The 21472-nt window shown below is 40.0% G+C and overlaps 1 protein-coding gene and 1 pseudogene across 1 annotated transcript in view; one reads left to right on the top strand and one right to left on the bottom strand.

The window, feature by feature from the left end:
* The window catches only part of CLYBL (citramalyl-CoA lyase), a 208732-nt gene that overhangs the window by 12338 nt on the left and 174922 nt on the right, over positions 1-21472 (top strand). The gene's annotated exons all lie outside the window — the stretch shown is intronic.
* On the bottom strand, positions 11239-11356 carry LOC118609534 (annotated as a pseudogene).

Here is a 21472-nt window from a genome sequence, read left to right as displayed (position 1 = left end):
AGTTCACTCTTGAGTGATTTCTGCCTTCAGGTAAATACTTTTAGTATCGATTAAAGTAGAAACTTAGTCAAGCTCCTAAAAATCAGAACTGGTATAATATTCCTATTGGTGCTGTTTCTGTTTTTCTTACAAATGTCAAAAAAAAAAAAAAAAAAAAAAAAACCTTCCCAGGTCACAAAATCAAATTACTATACTAACACTCTGGTTTAAGCAGGAAGATCCTGGCTAGATACTCTAGGGTTCTAATCCAGTGATGAACCTGCATTTGGCCCTTAACCTTGTTCAAGACCCTTGTCTAAACTGATCCTTACTTTTCTCATGATTAAAACAATTTTGAAAGGAATTATTAACCTAAAATAAGAGGACGTTGGAGAATTCAGAAATATAAAATATAGGCTTTTTGAGCTTTGAGTTCTTTTGGCCTATTTCAGCCCAATTTGATTAGAGACTGAAGATAATAAGAGCTCTGCCTCCCCTAAATTTATGGGTATAGTCTACACTCAGTTGATTTGAACTCCTTCTGCCCTCTTGGGAGGTGTTTTTGTCCATGCGTTGTTGTTCATCCTCATCCTTTAGATCAGCGGTCTCCAACCTTTTTGGCACCAGGGACCAGTGCTCCTATGAGAATCTAAAGCCTGATGATCTGAGGTGGAGCTGAGGTGGTGATGCTAGTACTGGGAAGCAGCTACAAATACAGATGAAGCTTCACTCACTTGCCCACCGCTCACCTCCTGCTGTGTGGCCTGGTCCGTGGCCCAGAAATTGGGGAGCCATGCTTTAGATCCTAAAGTCCAGAGGTGTCTCCATCTCTTTGCAGCAGGGACTACTGCAAGGTGCTCTCTTCAGGCCCTCAGTTCAAGTGGCTGCTGACTGCGTTAGTACAGAAGGGCTGCATTTTTTAAATAATTCAGTGTGCTGCAAATACAGAATTTAGAATTCAGGAGTAAGAAGAGGTGGATGTCTTAAATTTTGGTCTCATCTGCAAGATGGACTCAGCAAAGTGGAGACATGATTTTTGCCTAGATCCTATGTTTTCTCCTACCCTCCAAGTGTCCTCATGCTGACCCACAAATGCCCCAGTGCTTGGAGTATAGTATTCTTAAGGCCTAACAATCCTAGGTCCCATAGTCAGCAGTTTACCCAGCGAGCCCAGTGAATCTGAGAAAACTAGCACATGCTAATGTCCTGTGCGTAGCCTCTCCTGTGTATTGTACATTTTAACAAATGCCTCCTGCATGTGCCTTACCTGCAGAATAGCTGGGCCAGTGAAGAGGAGTTCTCCTGTTCCAGGGAAGCAGCTGAGGGCATAGGAGAGGTTTGTGGTGCTCCTCCTGCCCCGCAACCTCTGGACAACGGTCCAGGATGTGAATTCAGGTCATCAGCATCTCCCTGTGCTGCAGGACAGGCAGGGATTACCAGGTGACCTGGTGACACATCTGAGACTGGCGAGAAGTCTTACCCTTAGAACACCCCCACCCCCATCACCCACGCACTCATACACACACTTCTTACTGACCTTACGCATTCTAAAGTGGGCTCCAATCATGTTACCCAGCCCTTTACACAACGTAAATTCCCTGATGTCCAACTGTTCGCTGCATGAAGTCAGACTTAAGGTGGCATGCACGGGCCTCCTCATCCATTGCCCACCTTTCCAACATCTCTCCCCGCACCGCTCACCGTACGCCATTCAACTAGAATCCTCACTATTCCTCACCCCCATGCAACCCTCTCCCCTTCAGATTTGCTCACACTCCTCCTCCCACCTCACATCCTTCAGGTTCTGCCCATCCACCAGGGCCCGCTGCAAGTGCAGCTTCCCCTTGGAAGCCATCCTTCTCTAGCCTTCTCAAACAGCAGCCCTCTGTCTCTTTCCCTCTGAAGCCCTGACCCCCTCTGATGGCTTTTGCCACTTTTTCCTTCATTAAGGTTACCTGGGATCAGAATTCTGAGTCGTTTTTGACGCCTTCACCTCCCTTTCCCACCTACATCCCATCTGTTGCCAGGTCTGTTGTGTTCCCCTTCAGCTGTCAACTCTTCTCCCACTGTATTAGTTTTCTACTGCTGCTGTAAAGACAGACACAAACTCAGAGGCTTAAAACAACACATATTTATTATTTGATACTTCTGGAAGTCTAAAATGGGTCTCCATGGGCTGAATCCAAGGCACCAGCCAGTCTGCATTTCTTTCTGGAGGCTCTAGGGGAGAATCTGTTTCCCTGCCTTTTCCAGCTTCTAGAGGCTTCTGGCCGTTTTCTCTGTCTCCAAGACCAGCAAAGTGGATCGAATTCTTCTCCCTCGCCATCTCTTTGGTTCTCTCTCTTTTCGGCTTCCTCTTCCACTTATAAGAACAGTTGTGATTTTATTGAACCCACCTGAAAAATCCAGGTTACTCTCCCCATCCCAAGGGCAACTGATTACCAACCTTAATTTCATCTGCAACTTTAATAACACTTGCCATGTAACCTGACATATTCACAGTTCTGGGGGATGTGGACATCTTGGGAAGCCATTATTATGCTTAACACACTCATTCTCCTCGATTCAAGTGTGAGCTCTTGGAGTAGTTGTCTAATCGGCTGCCTGCCTCACCTTTTACATGCTGCCTGCAAAGATATTATGCATATTCTGTTATCAAGACTTATTGGGTTTGGCTCCAAAAATATCTCTTGGTTCTTTCCCTTTCACTTTGTCTCCACTGCCACCACCCTAGAGGTCATCTCTCATCTGGACCTTGTGAAAAAGGGTCTTTTACATCTACTTGTACTCCTCCAAACCATTTTTTTTTAATTAAGGTAAAATTCACATAACATAAAATTTATCATTTTAAAGTATACAATTTAATACATTTATGATGATGTGCAGCTATGACTTCTATCTAGTTCCAAAACATTTTCATCATCCCAAAGCTAAACCCTGCACTTGTTGGCAGTCTCTCCCTTTCCCTTCTCTTCCCAGCCACTGGCAACCACTGGTCTGCTCTTTGTCTCTCTGTATCTACCTATTCTGGATATTTCATACAAATAGAATCATACACTATGTGGCCTTTTGTGTCCTGGCTCATTTCACCTAGCATAGTGTTTTCAAGGTTCATCCATATTGTAGTCTCTATTAGTATTTCATTCCCTTTTATGGCTGAATAGTATTTCATTGTGGTATATTATATATTCTGTTTATCCGTTCATCAGCTGACAGGGTGGTTTCCACCCTGTAGCAGTTGCGAATGGTGCTATTTTGAACATTCATGCACAAATATTTGATTATCTGTTGTCAGATTTTTGGGGTGTGTACCCAGGAATGGAATGCTGGGTCATATGATAATTCTATGTTTAACTTTTTGAGCAACCACCAAGCTCTTTTCCACAGTGGCTGTACCAACTTACATTACATTGGCAATGCCAATTTCTCTGCATCCTCACCAACATGTGTTATTTTCCATTGTTTTTATTGTAGCCATCCTAGTGGGTGTGAGGTGGTATCTCATTGTGTTTTCCTCCAAAACACTCTTAAATACATAATCAGTTCATTTCACTTCTCTGCTTAGCATCCTTAAAGCACCTTCCCTTGGCCTTCCAGGGTGCGTCTAGTCATGGCCCATGTACTTCTTACATCTCACCTCCTCCTATCCTTTTCGCACACTCCATTCACCCTGGTATCATGGGCCTTCTCTTGTTTCCTAAAGCAAAGAAGGCAAAGATCATGAGTTTCGAGGCTCAGCGGGGTTCAGACACTTCCCCAAGTTCACACAGACCTCAGCCCAAGCCCTGGCCCTGCCACTTACTGGCCAGGTCACTTTAGTTTCCTCAACTGTAAAAAGGGTTCACGATACCACAGAGAGTGGTTAGACATAAATGAGATGATGCCCTGAATGCTGGGCATGGTGCCTGGCTCATAAAAACACCAATACTCAGTGGTTGTAAAAAAAGAAATATAGTAACCCTCCCTTATCCGTGGGGGATATGTTTCAAGACCCCCAATGGATGCCCACAAGTGTTACTGAACCCTACATATACTATTTCCTATAGATACATCCCCATGATAAAGATTAATTTATCAATTAGGCACAATAAGAAACTAACAACAATGATTAATCAAATAGAACAATTATAACAGTATACAGTAATAAAAATTATGAGAATGTGATCTCAAAATATTATATTGTACTCACCCTTCTTGTGATGCTATGAGGTGATAGAATGCCTGCGCAATGAGACGAGGTGAGATGAATGACGCGGGCACTATGACGTAGCGTAAGGCTACTATCAGGGTTACTCGAACACAAACGCTGCAGTACCACAAAGTTGATCCAATAACTGAGACAACTACTAAGTGACTAACAGTCAGGTAGCCTGGATATGCTGGACAAAGGGATGATTCATGCCCTGCGTGGAATAGAGTGGGATGGTGTGGAACTTCATTGTGCTACTCAGAACAGTACACAAATGTAAAGCTTTAAATGAATTGTTTATTTATGGAATTTTCTATTTAATATTTTCTAACTGTGGTTCACCATGGGTAACTGAAACCATGGAAACAAAATAAGGATAAGGGGCACTACTGTAAGATAAATACATAAAAGCCACCTCCTCAGAGAGGGGGATGTCATCCCTCCCACCCCACTTTTCCTCCCCCAGAGCATTCTATTCATTACACTTGCGGTTTAATCATGTGACACGAATGGGTGCATTTCCCTGTTATACTTGGCCTCCTCCACTAGACTAGAAGCAACATGTCCACCCCTTTATGCCTGTGCCCAGCACAGTGCCTGACACATATTTTAAAAAGTCTGAAAAAGAAAAAATCATCATATGGTCACAACAAACAGAATTCATGACTCAATTATTCAGTGACACGAGAGGGTGGAAAGGCAACTTTTTATGCGTGAGTGTGGGTGTATGTATGTTTTCCTAGATTATAGATTTGTCTAAACATTCCTGCTAATTTAAGATGTCAAATCTGAAGGTTCTTTCTTGGCTTGAGTTTTTGAACACAGTCCAGGGCTGTTTTCAGATTCCTCAATGTTCTCCTTTTCGTGAAAGAGTTTTTGAAAACATAAAGGGGTGTCTTCTGTCCACCCCTTGTCTACATTATCTGTTTACCCAAATGAGCTGTGGGTCGAGGGGGATGTCTTAATGGCAGAGCGTGGCTTTACACCAGCCCTGAGGTGTCACCAGGAGAACGCGAGCAATCCCAGTCCATGTGGTTGTCGGCTCCTCCCAGCCAGTGTTTCTGTCCCAGGTACATTTCGTTTATTTCAGAATTTCTCTTGTGTTGAACACACTTATTTCCCTCAATTTAGCATCTGGAAGGTTAAAAAAGTCACTATCTTTCAGTTCAACAGGAATCTTAGCAAGATCAGAAACAATATTCACTTTCATTCTGAAATTTTCTTTCCTGTTTTTTCCTCACCCCTCATCATCCCAGACACTCTGGTTATTACACCAACGGGAGGTGCCATAGAGGGTGTGGACTCCTGACTGTAAACTCCTGTGGCCCACACGGGGGTGATGGAGCTGCTGTTGGAGAAGAGCCTCTCTACTCTCACGTCTTCTCTATCAAGAATTAGTTAATGAACCCGCTGGCCAATTTGAGGCAGAGTTCTGCTCTTGGTCTGATGCCTGTTGGGCTGTGCTCTGCTTGAGGACAAGGGACCATGTTTCCTCATTTCTGTCTGGGTGGAACTGTTAACTAGAGAGTTTCTGAAACCAGATGGATGGCTCCACACATTCTGTTGTGTGTGGGAACTGCTAAGCGTTAGCAACTAGCCAGTGACCGGCAGTGATGAGCAGTTTTTAGGTTCTGCAAACATTTAATGTGCTAAATGAGGACCCCAGGCATCAGCTGAAGAAACGACTTTTAAAGATAAAAACAAGATTGTTGACACAGGTGCATTTTGCTAATTAGTATACTGTTTTTGAGGAATTAGTAAAAATATTAATATTTCCTGGATTGTTGTTAATGAGGGATAAGAAACTTATCTTTTTATCTTCACAACCATATGGTTTACTGCTTGATGTGGTTTTCTCTCTCTCTTTTTTAATGTTTTAAATTTGGTTTTTATTTAGTAAGGAGAAAACTTTTCTCGCAGGACTCATTATTAATGTTGTTATGGAGGTAAATGGGAAAAGTATTTACTTCATAGAATTTTTTTTACAACAAGAAATTCTAAAACCTACCAATGGTATTGTTTTTAAGTAAGAGGTACCTATAACATTTATTTTTATTATTTGGTCATTCATTTATGTATTCTCCTGAAAAGAATGAATATTACGCCCTTACTAGACATCTCCTAGAAGTGGGAAGGGAAGAAAATTTCCGAGGATTTTATTTTCTTTTTTTAATACATTTTTAAAAAGTAAAATTACAGTTGACATACAATATTATATTAGTTTAAGGTGTACAGCTTAGTGACTATACATTGTATAACTTAGGAAGTAATCTCCCTGATAAGTCTACACCCCTCTGACACTGAGGGTCTTTTCTGGGCTGGGTACCTGGAGGTGCTTTATTTGGTACATCTCATGCATGCAGTGTAAGGTGGCTGGGTCAGGGGATGAGAGTCCGAAGGGAGTAATTCTACCATTATTGTATCTTATTCTTCAAGTAGTCAACATAGTGCCTTGGCCAGTGATGGATTCTCAATAAATGTTGACTAAACAGAATATATCATGGGGAGTGGTAAACCAGAGGTGGGAGTGACTTTCAAAGGGCATGGGGAGTATTCACAGAGTTGGTGACCTCTGAGCAGGAGAGGGAAGGGCATTCCTGGCTGAGGACATTGCCTGTGCAAAGGCATGGTAGGGGAGTTATGAGCTGGTCATTGTGGAATGTAGGGCGCCTAGTGGCAGAGGGGCTGAACATGATGCTGAGCGGGTGGTTGGCACCAGACAGGACAGGGCCTCCATTTACATCCTGTTGGCAACAGAGAGGCCGTGGAGATGTTTAATCTCTCTCGAACTCTGCATCAAGGTAGTTCTTCACTCTATACACTGATCTGGGTGGTAGACCCATGTCATTCCAACGTCTTGCCTTCCTCTTTTCATTTAATTACATTCACAATGTGCTGGGAAACCTAATTGGAATAGAGAAAAGGTGATAAAACTGCAGCCTCTGGGGCAGGCTAGTTCATCCTTTCCTTCTAATGCACTTACTACATTTAAATACTTCTAGTTATTTGGAGCCTTCAGGTGACTTCATTTCTCTGAGCACTATACACTTAGTTTCCTACATCTGCAGTTAATTTCTTAAGAGGCCTTAATGAGAAACTTCAAACAGTTTAAATGTCAATTACCAAAAAAGTGAGGTTTTCAAGTTCCAGTAATCTGCCCATATTGGCCATTGGAACATAATCCCAGGTGGATGTAATTTAAGACAGATGACATTCCAGAGCTTCAGTTACAAAGAACTTATACTGTATTTTTTTTAGGACTAACAAGCCGGGCCCTGTTGTTGCTACACTTGCAGGACTGTCTACAGTTCTGGCTTATCTGACACCAGAGGGCTTGGTGCTCAAAGCTTCAGCTCACTGCATTCACTCTGGCTCTGCCTTTTGCTGGTGCTTTTGAATCTGAAAAGATCCAAAAGATATTATATACATACAAATATGTTCTGAATATAGCAAATGTAATAATTCCAATCTTTAGTCTTACACTTTTGAGAGGAAAAAAAATTCACGGTGTACTTTATCATAGCTTTATTCTTAAAGAATGGGTTAATCTTGAATTTCTGACTGATAAATCTTGTTTGTTTCTTGCCACTCCCACTTTCCCCCCTGTGTTTCTTCCTTTGCCATATTATTAAGATGAAATGCATGAAGAAAAAATCCAATGTGGTGATGAGTATTATTTCGACAGAAAGCAAAACTGAAAACATGCAGAATAAATTAACCTTGCATTTTCTCTGCAGGTCACTTAGTGGGTGTTATATCCTTAGTCGTTTGTGCTACAAAGTAAATAATTTTTGGCAGCTGGTTTAGTTTTCACCGCTTCTAAGCCCATGACAAATGATCTTAGGAGATCCTTGGTCTTAAAAGGAAAACTATTTATGTGTGAGTTTTAAGTTCAGTTTTGTTGTTTTTGAAGGCTTTTTAAATGTAAGCTATTTATAAGGAATTTTGTTTTATTTGAATTTGAAAAATTTAAAAAGTTTTTAAATTAGTCTGCCATATTGAACTGTTTTTCGCATGTTTGACATTTAAAAGTTAATTTGTCTTTTCTGTTTTCAAAAGATACCAAAAGACATCCCTTTACAAAGTGTTCATTATTTATTAGTCAACTGCTTTTGAAAATTGAGAAATTTTTTAGTATATATAGTTTTAGGTTGTCCCCCACCAGGAGAAATAATGTTACAAATATTTTTAGATATATTGTCTATTTATTTATTTGGCTTGCCATAATTCACTTGAAAGCATAAGAAAATAGTCGCACAAAGTTAGATATACCTGAACATGTAAATTTCATGTGTTTTCTGGTAATCTGTCCTACTTTATAGATTTCTTAGAGTTCTTTCAAAAGCAGCGCATTGATGCTGTGTTTGGCATGCTATATGTTGTTAAAACTTAATATAAATGCAGGGGTTACTGAATCATGCAGTTTACAGAACCTATCAGGGTATTTATACTTGTATGCCAACATGATCACTTTTCCAAGTACAACAATCTTTGTGTTGTGCGATATATATATCATGCCTCATATATACAAAAATCATATCTGGCTGAATGTGAATGTGAAATTTAACATTTTCCAGTAGTTACTATTCAACATGCAAGTGTACTGATACCCACTAAATCTATATGTCAAAATATCAAAGATGAGTTGCTTAATCAGCTTTATAGGTATAAAGTTAGGAGGCAAATTCACATCCCCTCACTCTCCTGAGAGAGGGATTTGATGGCTAGCTTCCTCTTGCTCTAAGTAACATAGTAGAGCCTGTTTGGCTTAATCAGCAGCCTTGGGAGTTGGAGCAATCATTTGAAATATGGAGTGGAAAAGTTCCTTGTACTTGGAAAAGTCAGGAGGCCAGGAGTGAGAGACATATCCTCATCCTTTCCCTGGTGGCCCCTCACCTGCAAATTCGCACCAGGGTGGTAATAAAATTGTAGGAGCTCATTTTATGTGAAACCATTAGCAGCCTGAGAATTTGGGGCTAGCTGCCTCTCATACTTTAAGACACTGGAAGGTGTCATTTATAAGCATGGAGGGCCTGAAGGAAGGCAGAACAGGCTTGTAAACCTTAGCTTTAGGCTCTGGACGGTAATCAGTTTGTAATATAGTTTAAAGTCTTAGGTTATCGGCATCACAAATGTGCTGTTATGTGTTGCGGGCAAATCCCATGAAATATCTGACTGTAAAAGGCGGAAACAATGGCCAGTTATTTCCTCCTCGTTATTGTGATATTTTCTTTTTCTACCTCTACAGATGAAGGTGGAGGGGAAGGGACCGAGCTGCAAGTGGAACAAGGAAAACTGTAAATATTTTTGTTGGTTAAAAAAAGATGATGGTTGTGATGTTGGTTGTGTCACAGCTAATATGGAAGTTTTACCTTAAAACAGCTATTCCAGCACAGTCGTGCTTCTTTGTTTCTGTATGTGTGTATTATGTCGAGTCTGCTCTGACTCTTGGCCAACCTATGAATGAGTGATGTCCATAACGGCCATGCTCAGCTCCTGCAGACTCAGGCTCATTGCTTCTTTTGTGGAGTCAGTCCATATCATATTTGATCTTCCTCTTTTCCTACTGCCTTCTATTTTTCTCAGCATGTCTTTTCCAAAGAACCCTGCCTTCTTTTAATGTGCCTGAATTAGGACAGCCTCAGTTTTGTCATTTTTGCCTCCAGCAATGTTTTAGGCTTAATTTGCTCTAGAACCCACCTGTTCATCTTTCTGGCAGCCCAGGGTATCCGTAGAGCTCTCCTCCAACACCATATTTCAAGTGAATCAATTTTTTGTCCAACTTTCAAGTCTGTACAGAGTAATTGGGAATATGAGGGTGTAGATGATCTTAACCTTGGTCTCTACTGACACATCTTTGCTTTTGATGATCTTTCCTAATTCGTCCATTGCTGCCTTTCTGAGTGTCAGCTTTCTCTTTATTTCTTGGCTGCAGTCTCCATTTGAATTGATGACTGAACTAAGATAAGCAAAATCTTTAACAAGTTCAATGTCTTCATTGTCTGTATTAAAGTCGTGTGCTTCTTCTGTAGTCATGATTTATGTCTTCTTGATGTTTAAATGCAGTCCTTCTTTGGCACTTTCTTCTTTCACTTTCGTTAAAAGTCATTTTAAATCATTGCTGCTTTCTGCTAGTAAGATGTATCTGCATTTGTTAAGTCATTAATATATTTCTTCCACCAATTTTTACTCCTTTCTCTGAGTCTAACCCGTTTTTCATATGATGTATTCTAGGTACAGGTTAAACAATAGGAAGTGTGTGACTGTCTCTGAATTTCCAGGCCAGGGCAGGTGACAGGCACCGTCAGTGTAACAAGCAGAACCCTTGGGATGTGGGGAATGGGTATGCATGTCCAGCTTCCATTTAGCTTATAGGCAGAGAGTTCCCTGATGTGGGGACAGGATTCAGTTTCTTGGCTACCTGTCAGAATGACAAATGGTCCTCACAGTGGGCTAGCCTAGCTTCAGTATTTCTGTTGGTGATCCCAGAAGTGGTTTCTTAACTGAAACCGTGAGGAAAGCCAGAAGATTAGGTGAGAATTCAAGAATCCATTCTATAGTTCATGAACAGGCCATAGAATTTATCTGGGTATAATGAGATGTATATCAGGGTGCTCCAGGCTTTGCCTGGACTTTAAATATCAGTGCTCCGAGTCTCCACCGCTTACCCTCCTCCGGAAATTAACGTGTTATTTCAGTTGCCCCTGGTTGGCCCCCGTCTGGTCAGAGCTGATCCTCTCGCTCAGTGGCCATCCTCCTGCTGCTGGGTTCTGTTGCAGTGAGGAACACTAATTTGTCTGCAGCCCTCTTATGTGTCTCTTTCTCCGGCCAGTAGGAAACATTCTTTTTGATTTCAGAGGGATTCTCAACCATTATAGGCATTCATTAATGTTTCCATTCTTTACATCAAGGTCCAGTTCTTTCCAAAGGACACAGATGGGATTGCGCTGGAGAGAGGAGGCCCCACACCAAGAGATCAGTATTTTCTGGGAGAGACCACTACCCCTTCTCCTTGGGTTCCTGTTGCTCAGATTCCTGGGGGTTTTTTGTTTGTTTGTTTGTTTGTTTAAAGCCTATGGCACCCGGTCTTCTTCAGTGGACTCCCATCCAAGTACTAACCAGGCCCAACCCTGCTTAGCTTTCGAGATCAGATGAGATCAAGCGTTTTCAGGTGGCATGACCGTAGACTTGAGATTCCTGTTTTTACTGCAGTTTCTTAAGATGTTTTCCTTTCCCAAGGAGTTTTTATGCTAATCCTCTCTTGAGGATCTCATACTGTTCCAGGATACGCCTTTCTGCCTGGAGCTGGTGTTTTTTCATTTGAAAGCAATCCCTGTTTACGTACTTGTTCAGAGTCATCAGGTAAAGCCTCCTTCATCAGTGTGGCAGAAGGCTCTTCTCACTGCCACTGGCTCTGAGAGGTGGCTGGGGTTGGTTGATTGTGGCTTCTCTACTCAGGTAGCCTTGCTTGCCGCCTTTGTGCTCTGCACCCCTGTGAGAATGGGACCCAAGCTAGAAGTAGATTGTTCCCATCAAGCAGAAAGAAGTATGCTTAGATACTGGCCTCAAATCCCATCCTCTCCTGCAGAAGCAGCTTGGGGCGTTCCTTTTTAACTGTCATGCAGACCACTTAAGCAATGTTTTTCGGAGAGGGAAAACAGGAGATATTTTCTTGATAAATTGAAATGCCTCTTTCCGAGGCATCCTGCTCTTTTACGCCCCTTCTTCTTTCTTTACTCTGGAGTCCCTTATAGTGCAAGCATTACTGTATTTGTAAGGATCATCTTCCTGGGGTTGAGGGAAGCTTTAGGAGGGCTGCTGGCTAGTACACTCCCTGAAAAAAATTCTTAGTTAGAACTCAGGTACCAGGCTGGTAGGAGCTCAGAAGGTTCAGAGGAGTGCTAAAAGTGAAAGGGTCGTGGGCAGGGACTTCGCCTGTTTCACAAGTGTTGACTAAAGTAGTTCTGAACAAGAAAAGTGTTTGATGGAATCTTACTTTGTACAAAGACATATTATTTTTGGCCTCTCTTTTTTTCTTCTCTCCTCTTTTCTTTCACCTTTCCCTTGTGACCTCCCATTCCAGCTGAGCTCTCTTGTCCCCAGTTGCCCTGTACTATTCATCTTAACCTCAGTTCTGCCCTCTCCTTGATCCTGTTCTTATTCTTGGGGAGGAGGACACTCTATTGAACTCTTTCTATGTGCTGAGCACTGTGCTTTATATACATTGATAATATTAAAAGGAAAGTTTTTGTTGTTGTTGTTGTTGTTTGCCTGTTTTATAGATGAGGAAAGTGAGATTCAGGAAAGTTATGTGACTTACCCAAATTCACACACCTATTAAGGCATGAAGCAGGAGCTAAACTCCCATTTCTGAAGCCTATTTGCTGACCACTACATTTCAGCCATCTAGTCCAGACAGCTTTGGAAACAAAGATTCTTTTACTGTTACCAAGAGAGATACTAATATAAAATGCCCATTGGGGATTTGTTAAATAAGTTATGGTATAGTCATACCATAGTAATGATGTAGCTGTTAAAAAGGATAAAGCAATTTCCATGACTGGTGAAGTAGCTTGATTACACTAATCCTGCTGTAGAAAACATTTATAAAATCTACACCAAATACTTTTAAAAACCATCTAATGGAGAACAAACAAAATCATGCAGAATCTAAAGCAGACTCTACCCTTAAAAGACAAACTAAAATGGAAAGGTTTGAAGTTTGTGGGTTTGTACCTACAGGCACTTCCAAATACACCTAACTTAAGTGGCAAACAGTCACAGCCTTATTGTAGTGAGTGTTAGAAGGCAGAGGTGGATACTAGCAGAACAGCCAGAAAGTCAGGAGGGAATCTCAGATGGAAGGAAGCTACAGAGATAGTAAACCCCACAATCTGTATACAAAATGGCAAAAATCCTTGGCTAGCTGCTAAACTATACGTGAGAAGGAAAGATCCCAAGCGGACTGGTGAAAAAGCAGCAGCTAGAAGCTGAAATTACTGAGCAGAGAACTTATCTTCTACCCATCATAGGAGACGATTTAGTGTTTGTGTTCAGCTAAGTTAACTTTGCTACAACAAAAATTATTGTACAGAATCTAGAGTCCCTATATAACATATTAACCATGATGTCCAATGTCCTATCAAAAATCACCATATAACATATATCAAATTATTATGTTGTATACTTTAAACTAATACAATGTTATATGACAGTTATAGCAGTAGAACTAGGGGCAGGGTGAATCACTATATAGATAAAGAAACAGGGGAAAAAAGCAGTTAATTCAAACCAAACTCAAGATGATGCAGATATTGAAATTAACAGATAAAAACTTCAAAGCATCTATCATGCATTTGTTTGAGAACTTAATGGGAAAGATATGCACAACAAACGAACAGATAAAGAGAGTGAGGGCTTGGAGTATGGAAAGGAAGACTAAAGTTTTGTTTTGAATGTTTTTTAATGTGCATGTATCACTTTTATTTTTTTAAAACACAATTTTAAATGTCATGAAATGGGGAAAATAGAGATACTTGATATGAAGCGGGGAAATAATATTCTTTCTCTACCTTATAATAATATTCTGTCTCTACCTTATTTTGTCTTATCAAAGTATAAAGAATTGACAAAAAATGAAGAAATTATGGACTAGGAGTCAGGATTCTTGGTTTCCTTCTGATTCCATCAAGATAATACTATGTCATTTGGCAACAGCTGTGTTGGAGGTGTCTGGCCTCTGATACTTTTCTCCCTTTCCTGAATCTTATTCTCCATCCCAGATTTCCTCTTTTATTCATGGGACAACTCCAAGGAAACACTTCATGCTCTAAATTTCTCTCCTCAACACTACCACCCCCACCCCAATCTGGCTTAATGTTTATTCAGATGCAAGCAGATGATATTAGGGCCCCAGAGCTAGTTCTACTCCTGAGTTCTGTCTCAGATGATGATGGTGCCATCACTTGTGCTGTCATCCAATCCAGAAGTCTGTGAGTTTTCCTTAACTCACCTTTCTAATAGCCTAGACACAGGTAGTCACCAGACCCTACTAATTGACCTAAATATTTCTCAAATCTGTCTCTTCTATCTGTCATCATTTCTATAATCTACCCTGCCTCCCCCAGAGCCAAATTGGCACTTTCTCATTGTTTACAGGATGAGGTCCACGTTTTCAGCCCAAGGCCTTCCTAGCCCAGCCCCTGCCTCACGTCCAGCCTTATCTCCCACACTTTGGCTTCCAACCATACCACTTCAGGTTCCCCTTACCACTTTTTCACTCCTGGATTTCTGGTAAGTCTTATTCTTGTTTTCCCATCTTGTCTTCACACAGAAAATTATTCTCACCTAAGAAAAACTTTGTGCTAAAAGTCTTATCTATTCCCTACCATGTTGAACTAAGTAGTCCTCTCTACTCCCATAACTCTTGTTAATACTTCTGTCCTACCCTTGGAGAGATTTTGCAGGTTGGTGGGAAGATGACGGTATAGAGTTGGACAGATTTGATTTCAATTCTAGTCTTTTGATCCATTGTCTAAATAAGCTCAGGCAAATTATTTGATCTCCACCAGCCTTGGTTTCCTTATCTGTCGGGTGGTGAAACTACTATTTATTTTGCCAAAACAGAAAAACTAAAGATAATATATGTAAAGTGCTTAGCTTGGTGCCTATTATTGCTGTTATTCTTATAACATTTTGACATTATATTGAATTTACCCGGTTAACTTTCGATCTCTCTATATAGACTAGACTATATATTCTTTGAGGCTAGTAGTGCTTAATAAATGTTGACTTGAACCCTTAATGATAAGTTAAGAGAATAGGCTTGCTAAGTTAAAGGAGTGATTATTATTAACTCTAATTGTGGAACTTCATGTAGTGTAAAATTCAGATCTTTATGCATGTTTTCACTAGAAACTCCTCAAATTATATCTTCAAAGAAACAATCTCCCCAAGCAAAATACTAACCCCACCTTTGATAAACACATTACTGTAGATATCTTAACCTGTTGCTCACCCTCGCCGCAGATCATTAAATGTACGGATAAATAATATTAAATTTTACAAAGATCTTAAAGTCCTGTTAAGAAAATATTGATTGAGTGGTCTAAAGAAAAGATCACCTGTTAGTTGATGATGCTTGAAAACAGGTCACAGGCCCCGCTGAATCTGGCAGAGCTTCAGTTGATACAGTGTAAGAAAATGTCCAGGTTGGGCCAGGCCGGGCCACAAAGGCCATATGAACAGGGTGAGTCCACTGACCCTGCCTGGCCAATGTCAGCTGTTCCCATGGACCTAGACGCCTTGCTGCCTGCTCTCCAGCCCTGAAGCCCATTCCCCTCGCCAGGGTTTTTTGGACATCGCTGTCTCTCCCCTTTTGGAGAGAGATGTCTGAGTCTAGGGGCAAAGTTTAAAAGAAAACATTTTATGGGTAACAGCAGGTATGGTTAACTGTTGTGCATTGCATGCCTTGGATCTTATTTTCTTGGCCAATGTACAGATAAAATGATGATTCTACTGGAAAATGGGAAAAATTAGTGGCTCTGGATTTTCTCCATGTCCTAACTCACTGTATTGTGGTCACAGTGGCAATTGGATCATTATTAGCAAGACGTGTCCTGAGTCTCATTTAAACCTGTTCTCTTTGAAGTACCAGGATGGTGGAAGCTGCCCAAATTGTCAGTGTGTTCACCTGAACACCAAAGTACTAAGGTTGAGTGGAAGAATTTTCAAGTTTTAAGCTACTCCTTTCTCTGCATTGAAGATACTCCACGAAAACTCATCTTTGGAGATGGAGCAAACAATGTTAGCACAGTCCCAAGCCATTTCTGCCAAACCTGGTTTCTGTGATATACTGTGCATATCCCATCTTATCAGTGAGATATGGTAAAGAAGAAACAATGTTGCCACAGAGTGTTGTTGCTTTCTGAAAACTATGAAATTCCTGGGGTGTGTATGTGTATATATGAGTGATGTGTATGTTGTCTGTGTGTGCCCATATGCGTGCACCTTCATTCATATTTCTGAAAAACCGTAGAGAACAATTCCCAAGCATAGCAGATACATTAACTTGAACACCAAGAAAGGCAGTTACAGATTATTCTTATCTAGCATTAAAGTCAGTTCAACAATGCTCCTAAATTGCACCTGTTAACCTCATTGTGCTGGCTTTTTGTAAGAGTCACTGTCATTGCCTTTAAAGTTTTTTTACTAATTAATAATAATAATCACACATATATACATGCACTTGCACAATATATGTGTCGCTTATCCATTTCATTAAATCATCTGAGCAAATATTTAACCACCTACTCTGTTTCAGGCTGTGCTAGATACGAGAGATTTAGCTGTGATCGAGACAGCATCTGCTCTCATGGAGCAGCAAAGGAATGTTAAGAAAGGAGAAAGTCTGTAGCCACTCATTTATTGAGAGCTTACTATGTCCTGGGCACTGTGCTAACACTTTCAACATATTTTCATTAGTTCTCTTGACAACCATATGAAATAAGTTTATTTGTTATTTTATTATTTTATCCATTTTTCCAAGGAGGAAACTGAAGCACAGAGAGTTAAGTTGGTTGCCTACTCAAGGTTACTCAGCTACTAAGTGGTACAGCCAAGATTCGAATCAGGTGGTATAACTCAGAGGCCCCCTTCATGTCAGTGAAGTCCTGTGCTGGTTGTCATCACATCAGCTAACCCTCTCCACTGCTAGATCAGGTAACCAAGGAGCAGAGGAGGGCACAACTTCCCCCAGTGTCAAACTAAGTAGCAGAGCTGGAATCCTTACCATAGGGCTGGTTCCAAAGCTGAGGCTCTTTTGGCAAGGCTGTGCCAACCTAGCATCATGTGTCTTTCACTCAAGGCTAATTTTAAGTCAAAACCAATTGAATTTTGAAAAATAACTCACAAGAACACCCTTATGATAATAGTGATAAATGTTATTGGAAAACTAACAGTCTGTGAATTTTCACATTGATGAGCAGGATGGCCTTAGAATTTATCATTCAAATGCAGACACTTTAGAGAGTGAAAGGAGTGCTATTAATATTGACACTGGGACATTAAGAGTCAGCCAGGACAGTCCAGGCAAACCAGGGCTTATGGTAACTTTGTATACACACATGTTATTTATTGGTCACACAATGTGTGTATTGTTATTCATAACTTTGTCACCCTTTAGAATGTAAGCCTCTCAATGCACAGAAATAACGCTACTATGTTTTAATCATACCTTGTTTCATTAATATTGGTAGCCATAAAAATAAATACTTGGCCAAATCCAGTTCTAGAACATAAGCATGTATAGTCTTTCTTAAAGGAGTGCTCCAGTGGTTTAATAACCATTTAAATGCATTTATATATAATGAAAGCCAAAAACAAAAATCAAAATGAAATATAAAACTCATGTTTTTTTGTCTATACAAGGTGAATGTATTTTTAGAACCACAAATTGCTACACACAATCTTGAGCACATGATTTTAGTACATTTATGGATGTGGATAATTGAACAAAATACTTGAAAATAAAATTATCTGGGAAAATTCCAGGCATAGCATTGCCATATATGTTGAAAATTTATATTCTCTATGTAACTTATGTTTAAGTCAACAGAATGATCAATTTTAATCTGGATTTTGATACCTTAAAAGTAAGTTTTGAATTTTTGGTGTTTTTTTAATCATAAAAACTAATGCTGAAAGCACCTATTAAGACACTTATTTTTCAGACTAGACAGTTGCACACTTAACTAATATTTTTGCTCATCTCGTTGTGGGCTTTAAAAAATCATTCAGTTTGTTTTTTGTATGTTAATTGACATAAAAAGTATTTTTTAATGTTTCGCTAGCCACCATATTAGGCTTAAGGTATTTTTTTTGTTGTATCAAATACCCTTTTATGTTTTATTTAAATCCATATCAACTTGGTTTAAATAGTTTGAATTATTGCTAAGGCTAGTGGAAAATATTTTAAGTGTAAAAATGTGTTTTTTCCCACAGTGTTCTTTTGAGTAGTTGATAGATGTAAAAGACATTTAGCAGGTTTACTCCCTTTCTACCCTCTATTAAGCTGTGCTTCCGAAGAAATATTCTTAGTAGAACATGCTGCAATATGTCAGAAACAAGGCTGTATTACAGATGCAACATCATCTAAAAGGAAAAAGTGAGTGTGAGTTTGAAGCTGACAAGTGATGAAAGAAACCCTGAAGTTGTCAATTAGAAAGTGAAGGCCTGGAACTGATAACTTAATGGGCGAATGCCCCCTGCTATTTTGTCTTAAGGATGGTAGGATTTTTACTGCTCCAGAAATGTGTATGCATGCACCCCGATATAGACATATTATATAATACACATATGTATGTATGTATGTGAATATATGGTGGGAGGTACAATCCAAACACTCATGCTGATACATTTCCTAAAAATGTTCCCTTTAATGGGAGGACTTACCGAAAACAATGAGTGTCTGGTTTTACTTCATTTCACATTTATTGTTTTTCTAACATAGAACTTTCATTTGTTGGTTTTATGAACTCTATTGCCAGATGACATATGTGAAAAATATGTAATTTTGTCTCTGAGGTTTTTTTTTTCTAAAAATTCTTGCTTTCAATCCTGCTGGAAGTCTTTTCCCAGATCACCAATGCAAGCCTACAATCATGCATTGTTTGCAGTTGATACAACCCTATTGACATAGTGTGTTTTTTGCTGATTTTACAGTATGAATAATTAATCACTTATAACCTATAGGTTAAAATGAGTTCTGGGTGGATAAAGGTAGGAACCCAGTTGAACCAAATTATACCTAAAATACCTAACTATATTGTGGCATTGACATTGTATACATCTTCTCATTATTTAGTACATGAAAAAATTATTTCTTTAAAACAATCCTATAACAGAAGAAGGAAAGTACAGAAATAAAAAGAGTCCAAGATGAACTCAGTGATGTTTTTGAGATTGGTGCATTTTTTTGAAATGTCAACTCAAATTAAGTCTTTAAAAGTTAAATTTGAAAATAATGCTCCCCAATCTTTTGAAGGGAATTTTTAAATAAAATGCAACAGAATGTGAATAATGCATACCTGTGGTAATGAAAACCCAAAGGACACATCCCAAGGAGCCCCACCTCCCCCAGGAGGAAAGCCTGTAAGGGCTCCAAGTACTCAGACACAATGTAAAATGATTCTGAGAAATCATTAAGAAGAATTCTCATTTTATGGCCTCTAGCTGTGGGTAGGTTTGGTCGGGAAGCCTCAGTCGTTGGGCACTTTGACCCTTCAGTACTGCACCTTTGGTTAATGGATACCTCTTGTGAGTATGGCCCTGGTCACTGGGAATATTCAGTCACTGTCAGCCAAAGCCAGTGATGGGCGGGTTGCTGGAATCTACTGCTGGGGTGAAAATCAGATGATGGCTCATTTCTCATCTACTGAACATAAGCACTCGCTGGGCATGGCTATCATGGAGACTTTGCCCCTGGGCTCATGGGGTTACTCTCAGGGACTTGTTCATCCCTGGAATCACCAGTTGTCCTTTCACCCAGAATCTTTGACTTCACTGTAGAGAGAAAATCCAGTAGGTCTGTATAAAGGGGCTAGGCTTCGGTTACTGTGCTGCTCTCTGCTTCCCAGGGCAACCCCTAGTGGATAGAATGACTGGTTCCCACTTCCAGCCACAATTTGCACATTGCCCTGGTGGTAAAAGCCCAAGCACTGATTGCATTATATCCATGTATTCTGAATAACCAGAAATATATATATTTTTAAGTTTACTGATCCTTGGGCTTTTCATCCGCACGATTTGCAGTCTCTGTCTTTGTTATCCAGTATCTATAATTATCTGTATATTCAGGTTTTCTGCCAACACCTGCATCTTCAACAAGATAGAAAAGGAGGAGAAAGGAATTGCTTAAAAACAGGTGGGAGGCTGAACCAAGGGACACATGCATTTCTGACACATTTGCGGGAAATTGTCTTATTTTAATCTTTTTATTCAAAATTACAGTAAAATTTAGGCATACAATATAGGAAGTTGAGGGAATGCACATCAGCAGCTAGCATTCTCTACCCTTTGTTTCATAATTTGGATTATTTGGAGCAATGATGTTTTAGACCAGGAGTCCCAACCCATTAGTGAGCTGGAAATCAATTTATTGGGTCATGATACGTGCTTAAAAAATTAAGTTATACTAGAAGAGAAACTATTCTATTCAGAAAACTATTCTATTCAGAGTAGGTCACATATCATTTCATTTGATAAAATGTTTTTATTTTTTATTTTTAATATTCAAGGTGTGTGTTTATGGGCTCTCAATATAAAATATGTTTCTTCTGTGAGTTGTAGTTTTAAAAAATTGGGAAAAAGCTGCCTTAGAGGAATTTCTATCCAGGGAGATGGCTTTCTTTAAGAAGATGTGGGGCATTCATAAGGTACTAACAGTGTGTCCTGCCTATCTTTTTTCCTGTGGCTGTGGACCTCCCTAGTTTAAACTCAGGATTCTCTTCCCATGAACACGATGTTACAGGGTGGTTGGGTGTAGTTAAACCAGCAATCTGGGACTCTGTGGAGTTAAATAGCCTTTTGTGAGCTCTCCTGAGGCCCTGTCGTTTATAACATCTTTTCCATTGGGAAAAATTATTTTTCAGTTCCCAAGAAGCAATTTCTTGGTGAATTCTTTGAGCAGAACTCTTTTATAAATTAAATGCTGCTTTTAGTCATTTCCTGCATTATTTAATAGTAAAATCTATTTGTGCTTTAAGTTGTCAGTCACCCTCCTTTACCCTTTTTTTCATTTCTGATGAACAGTGATGTGTTCTAGGAGCTCAAGGTAGCCTGGAGTAGTAAGTGGTGTTGCTGACAGTGCTTCTGAAGAGGGAGGCTGGCAAGTGCAGAAGTCAGGTCATCTGTGTGTCTGTGCCCCCTAACAAATCTCAGAAGGGTGTCTTCTTGCACTTGCAATGATTTATAATTTACCAAATCAGATTTCTTTTACCATTGAAGCCAAGTGGTCTTACAATACAAAGCGCTCTTTATAAAGGCCTGTACACACAAGATCTGCTGACCATTCTTTCACTAGGCATTTATTGAGCACCCCTTCTGTGCTAGGCACTGTTCTAGGACCCGGGATATGGCGATGAGCAAGACAGGCAAGGGCTCCACCCAGGAGCTTCTGTTCTTGAGCCATCTCACATTCCAGCCTTTTGGTTCATTGGGCTTGTTGGGGGCTGGTCTGCGCAATTGATTTACCCTTTCAAAGTGACAGCTGGGCCCGAAGACTACTCTGTCCTTACCTAAGTGGGG

The sequence above is a fragment of the Rousettus aegyptiacus genome, unplaced genomic scaffold, assembly GCF_014176215.1.
Source record: "Rousettus aegyptiacus isolate mRouAeg1 unplaced genomic scaffold, mRouAeg1.p scaffold_m13_p_11, whole genome shotgun sequence".
Classification (NCBI taxonomy): Eukaryota; Metazoa; Chordata; class Mammalia; order Chiroptera; family Pteropodidae; genus Rousettus; species Rousettus aegyptiacus.
Note: the sequence above shows the minus strand (reverse complement) of the source record. Positions and strands in the feature narration are given on the sequence as shown.